This window comes from Triticum dicoccoides, chromosome 6B (assembly GCF_002162155.2).
Source record: "Triticum dicoccoides isolate Atlit2015 ecotype Zavitan chromosome 6B, WEW_v2.0, whole genome shotgun sequence".
Taxonomy (NCBI): domain Eukaryota; kingdom Viridiplantae; phylum Streptophyta; class Magnoliopsida; order Poales; family Poaceae; genus Triticum; species Triticum dicoccoides.
In genome coordinates, this window is record NC_041391.1 from 407,599,908 (window position 1) to 407,606,535 (window position 6,628).

At 41.5% G+C, this 6,628-nt stretch overlaps 1 long non-coding RNA gene across 8 annotated transcripts; it reads left to right on the top strand.

The window, feature by feature from the left end:
- The first annotated feature begins 6 nt into the window (after positions 1–6).
- Positions 7–4,698, top strand: LOC119326278. Of its 8 annotated transcripts, XR_005157887.1 has the most exons (6): positions 7–328; positions 2,505–2,570; positions 3,043–3,335; positions 3,441–3,499; positions 3,597–3,713; positions 4,244–4,698. It is a non-coding gene; the product is annotated as an uncharacterized LOC119326278 (long non-coding RNA). The 8 variants fall into 8 exon arrangements; XR_005157890.1 differs by adding an exon at positions 861–918 and having other exon boundaries at positions 3,043–3,713; XR_005157885.1 differs by having other exon boundaries at positions 3,441–3,713.
- The last annotated feature ends 1,930 nt before the right edge of the window (positions 4,699–6,628 follow it).

Sequence of the window (6,628 nt, forward strand, 5' to 3'; positions counted from 1 at the left end):
CCCCTTCTTACCACGCGCTGTCGTGATGCTGCCGCGTCCGTCGCCGTCCTCTACCGCCCAGCCAGCCTCCTTCTTTCGCGCCGCAGGCAACCTTCCTCCGCCCACCCACCGCCCGCCATCCCACGCCCCGCCGCCGCCCGGCCATCCCGCGTCCCGCCGCCGCCCGAGCCTCCTGCCGGCTATGCGCCCCGCCACTTCAGCGCGTAGGCCAAGAAGAGAAGCCGCCGCCCGAACCTAAACTGTACATACCCAGGCCGTTCACATCCGCCACGAGTGCCGGTTCAACGCCGCCCCGACAACCCACCGCACGTGGAGAACTACAAAAGAGGTTAAATTTCTGAACTTTTGAACGCCAAGAAGTTCAGTTCGAAAATTGGTATGGTGGGTGTACTACTGATAATCTCAAACTTGTTGCTCTCAACTTCAGTAAAAGAATTTCTGGGAATAGATAAATGTGCGTATGCAAAGTGTTGTGTGATGGGATGTGTCTTGTGGCTGGGTTAATTAGCTAGAGATCTCAATTAGCTATGCCGGGGCAGATCCTTTGTGTATGTACAGTTTAGGCCAAGAAGAGAAGCAAACGTGTTGCTCATCATTTGCCATCATCCATCTACTCAAATTATGTTCATATTTTTCAGTTCATCTTTGAAATTTTGGTCCATTTTCTTTTGGCAAGATGCGTAAAAAACTCAAAGGCAGCAACTAAAAAATAGATGAATATTGGTAGGAAGATGTATAAGGCTCATAGGAAGTGGCATCTTGAGGTCGGTTACCCTTCAACTTATAGACATATATATTCAGTTATTGTTGTGTAACATAGAGTTACCCTGGATGTAAATGCTCCTTCTCGTGTATTTCAGTTCAACAATTGGTGGTTCTTCAGGTCACTATAGCGTGCATTTTCAGTACATCTTCCAGGTTAAGGAGCTTCCCTTCAGTTAATTTTGTTTATGTAGAAAAAAGATTGTGTCAAAAAATTGAAGGCATCAGTTCAAAAGGGTATAAGGCTGAGAGAAGTGGTCTCAGATCACAAAATTTCCTCTAAGAAAAAATAGCCACAAACAGGTTGAGTTCACTACACAGAATCTGTGAGTTCAAAACAGAAACAAGCTCATTGTTACAACTGGAGGAATTCACAAAGGAAAAAAAAATCGAGAATTAAAAGAAAACTTGTAGAAGTTTGTTGTATGCAATTCTGAAAGTTCGAAGTCAGGAAACCGATAAGTTCAGATAAAAGTAAAACTGTCAAAAAACATGAGAGTTTTGTGCTTTGAAGTTGTAGTGGTAGATGCTTTGAAGACCGTCGTCTCCGTGCTGCCGCTTCTCAGCATCGGCCCCGCGAGCTGCTAACTATCCCTAGTGCACCATCCTCAGTCCAATCCCATGGCATTAGGGTGGCCGAGTTCGTCGCTGGCAGCAGTTCGGATCCGTTTGCCGCCGCCCGCCTGGACTTGCGCACGCGTTGCCGCCCATCAGCTCCCCTTCTCGCCTCCCCGCCACTGAACGCCACCAGCTCCCCACGCGCCCCCCATCCCCTGGCTGCACGAGCCGATGCGCCACAGCCATTGCGCATGCTGCCTCGCGCAGATGGGCTGGCTCCGGTGCCCACGCCCGGGATGCTTCCGCCGTCAGGACCCAACGGCCACACAACACCTCTGGAACCCCACTGTTTCTAGCTCACCGCGGCCACCTCAGGCCGTTCACCGCTGCAACATGAGGCCGTTCAACGACGTAGCACTCAGGTCGTCCACCTCTGCCACCCCCGTGTACTCCCTCCCATCCTGTCTCTTATCTCAATACTACTCTTTCTCTGTTCCATCTTTTTTAAGAAGTGCTCTGTACCAACACTTGAACTGCTGATGATGCATCCTCTCTCACGATGTGATGTTGCTCCTCTCTCCCCATAGCTACAACATGGACAAAAACAAGCTGATGGATGAAAAAAATGATTTTATCAATAATTGCTGCTGTGACCTCGTACCTACGACATGGACAAAGCCTAGTTGATGGACAAACTCTTGAACTGATAGCTGATGGTTTGTGAATGGTCTCGGGTGCCCGTGGTGAACGTAATACACATTGAAAAAAGTGGATTAAAACCTGCAGCGGCATGTCCAAGAATTGGTTTCTGATACTGATACTGTGGGTTTTCCAAGGCAAAAACTTTAGTTTCCTTCAATTTCTAATTGTAGTTCAGTTCAATTTCTAATTTAGTTCAGTTCAATATCCTAATTTTAGTTCAGTTAAATTCTTATTTTAGTCTATATTCTTTTGCTTCCATCTAGTCTGTATCAAAGTTTTTCTTGTGCCATGCATCACTCTTCAAATCAAACATTTGCTGTTGCTAGATAACAAAAAAGAGTATTGTTAAATTTAGTAACAACTTACTGGTGGAGTTGTTTCTACCAAGAAACTCATGGAATTTATACTAGAGTTGCCGATACTACAAATGCTACTACATATTACTGCAAACTGACTATCTCACCTTTGCTATATTTGTGCAGACTCTTGGACTTTCACATGCTCTGCCTTCATTCATGTAGATCTGCAACCCTAATGTTGGTTTAGTGGTGAGTGCCAACCTAAACATAGTTCTTGTGATGAAAAATGCCCTGCAACAGCATAAGATCCATTTCATCATAGTATTGGTGTTAGATACTTTTACACATAATTCATACTAAACTGTAAGTAATCTCTGAAGCACTCTGTGCAGGAAATTGTCTCATGAGTTGTGTGTAGCGTTTGTGCCTGGTGGGTGTTCATATAAATCCCTAGGTGGCCACTGTTGGCCAGTTTTGTGTGCTGCAAATTATTAGTATGGCAGAGGATTTTTTTTTCTTATTTTGCTGCACAACCATGGAAGTTTAGAATACATTAGCAGTCTATGTGCGTCAACAGAGGTGATTTTTTGTGCTAGATTAATGCAAGCCTTTTTTTGTGCTACTTAGTAGTTTATGTAAATGCTAGTGAGATGAATAGCTATAGAAGTGGTTTGTGCTGATAATACACGGCTCATATTTTTCTTAACGGATACTTATGCAGAACGCTCGAGCCACAACAGCTCCTAGGCCGTTCAGCGTCAGCACCATAGTCCGTTCACCGCCGACACCCAAGGCCGTTCACCGACGCAACGATGAGGTCTGGCCATCGTCACCCACGACCGCGCACTCACATCTCTCCAGCTTAAAGTAGTGTCCTCTAGCTGCAGGACGCGTTCTCCTCCAGCTGCAGGCCAATGCTATGGTGCACATTCAAGGCAGCATGCAGACCACAGGTCGCAGCGCCGCCGTCGACCACATGTGCGCATGCGTGCGATTATTGCATGTGTGCGTTAGGTATGCATCTCAATGCCTCCGCCCTTCCTCTTTCCACGTAGCATATTCTGAAGAAAAAAAATAGATGCTTTCAACTAAATAAAAAAATGCGTCGCACAAGTTCAGGTACAACCGCTGCAGGACTTCAGAAATCTGAACAAACAAAGCTCAAACCAAAAGCTAATGTGCGTGTCATGTCCAATTTTTTCTTTTGATACAGTTCAATATCTAAAATCCGTTCAGTTTAATTATTATGCATCGCCCTGGCAACACATTGCGCAGCCACCGACCTCCTCTTGTTGGGTCACACCACCACCGGCCGGTCCACAATGGTTGCTGGCAGCCGTCCAAGTTCAGAGCTGATGGTAGTCCCCTGCATGCGTCAACGACACTCTCACGGTAGTCTTTCTCTCGCACTTTGCTCCTGCTATTAAAATGCGTACATGTGTTCTGCTAATTGAGTAGTTGGGAAGATGTGAAAAAGAACAAGCTCTTTAGGTGTTCAGTACAATTTATTATTTTAATTCAGTTCAAAAAACCTTATTTTATAACCCTGTAATATACATGGTTGGCAAAAAGATGGCTATAGTTGTTATAGCAAAAACAGTACAACTTTCTAAAAGTTTATTTTTTGAACTTCTCCCAATTAATATACTGAACTTGATTATCTTTTTAACAGTACTTGCATGAGCTCGTTGGAATTTGTGCGTGTGCTTGTAACACAATCAGTTCAGATCTCGAGAGACCATAAGTTTGTTGACAAATATGTATATTAGTTCAGATCTTGAGAGACCATAATTTTGTAAGGTCAGAAAAAGCAATGGCTCAGTACATCAAAATTTTGTATAATTGCTGCTTTTGATGTCTTGTAGTGCAGAGAAGGCTTAAAAAATCATGTTTCTCTAGCTGAAATGTTTGATGCTATGTAGGTTCTTGTTAGGACTCAGGGCATGAGCTCGTCCAGCAGGGGTGCTGGCAGCCGTCCAAGTGGAGCGTTGACACCAGTACAAGTAGAATCGCGGGTCATGGCCACCAACTTCATCAAGTGCTGCACATCCGTCCAAGTCGAGCACGCTCTGGGAGAACACCAGCGCCTTTGCTTTGCACATTGCTTGGTCATGCATGATTGCTGATGGATGTAGCAAGCGTTTTATTAGTTTGATCTTCTGTATTTTGTCTCAGTTTTCGTGGATGCTAGCCGGCAAGTGACATGATTTTGGTTGCTTCTCTCTGTAGCAGATTCCATCCGCACAAAAAATGCTACTTCGGTTTGTTCTATGTAAAAAATGAATAAGGTTCAATTCACAAAAAATGTGGATGTTTGCTTGGGAAATTCTGCAGTACATTTGATTACACCAAGATGTACAGAATGACTAATTCTTTATTGTGTGCCTTCAGCACAATTTAAAATTACTAGTTGACCATATGTATAATGGGTTTTCTTTGTCTACAGAAAAACTAATATGTGACGATATCTCAGGTTTCTGTGTGAACTTGTAGTGTGTTACTATACATGTACTTGTATGTAAGGAATATATGCTCAAAGAAAAACAAAGAAAAAACAAGCACATTTATTGCGGAAAAGGTTTATTTTAGTTCAGCTATATAAACCATGCAGATTCGATGATGAAAGTTCGACTGCTCAACCCAAAATGTTTTCGGACCGTGAAAAATATCTCAGTACAAACACACAGACATATTAGTACAAGTACTCTGTTTTTCGGACAAGAAAAACCCACGAAAAATTTTCTTTTTGAAAAAATATCATTCAGTTCAACGATATAACCTATGCAACTCCGGATAGTATGATATCGTGTACCACTGAAAAGTTACGAGGAAAATTATACCAAAAACAGAATAATGTCTAGTATATAAAAACACGCTCAATACAAATCCATACGGACATCCGTTCAGGTACTCTCTTTTTGGAACCTTTCAAAATTACTATATGAAAAATAAATCGGTACGGACGCATACATAGTTCAGTACAAGTACTCTAATTTTTTTTGACGGAAAACATCACGACGTGTCACCGTATTCAAAAGTACTCATCAACGATTGCGAATTTGAGAAAATATTCAACAGGGCTAAGTTTCATTTTCGATAGCTTTTTAACGGTATATTATTTGCCCCATTTCGACAAACTTTTAAAAAAATATCGTTCGAAATCAAATTTGACAGTATTGAAATTCATTTTTAAACCGTAACAAATTAGAAAAACACTTCAATACGAAAAACTTGCACATTTTCCATAGCTTTCCAACGCCGTATCATTTGCGTCAATTCGATAAACCGTTTGCAAAAAACACGAAAATACGGTTCATCCAGAATTTCACCATTTTTCAAATTATTTTTAAATTGTATAGAATTTGAAAAAACAATAGATATATGGTAGATGCGGGTTTTTACCTGCTTTCCAACGCCATCTTATTTGCTCAATTCCGACAAACCATTTGAAAATTGAGTCCAAAGTACCAACCACGTTTTCAGTTTTGAAGAAAACAATTTTTTTAAAACTGCTCTTATACCATGATGATTTCGCAAAAACGTATGTGCATTGCAACGGGAAAAATTGATTTTTTGTGCAAGCATAATGTCTCGTAGCACTGAATTCACTACATGGTGCAATGCAGCAGCCATAAAAAATAGAATGCAATTTATCTGTGTCCATATTTTCTTTGCGGGCATAATCTCCCACTAATTTTGTTGAAGTATAATCCTTCCTTTAATTACCATGACATCCTCACCCGTTTTAGTCGGGAATCAATTCCTTCCTTTTCTAATTTAGTAGCCCCACCACAATGAAGCCTATGGATCCTTCCTTTTAGTTATCCTACCTTTTTACCTTAAATTCTTCCTTTAATTAGCCCCATATATTCAAATATTCTATTTATTAAGCCCACGATCATTCTTTAATTATTCCACCAGTTTACCCACAATCCTTTCTTTAATTAGCCACATCCATTTAAACATCATATTTAAGCCCATAGTCCTTCCTGAGGCCGCTTCTTTAACTTTATGTTGGTTGATTCCTAAGGCCGCTTGTATATTTACTAGTGGGAACCATTGTAAAAGAGCGTGGCAGGATTAGTAAACATGAAAGATGCATAGCTCGTTGGTTGTTACATCAAAGAGCCAGACATGAGGTACTGCGTTCAATTCCCACTATGTTGATTTACTTTGACCCAATTATTTTTCGCGGTCTCAATGAAATCCCATCAACTACAAGTACCAAACCAAACCAAGAATACCTATTCCGTTTAATAGTAGGTATATATATATATATATATATATATATATATGTGTGTGTGTGT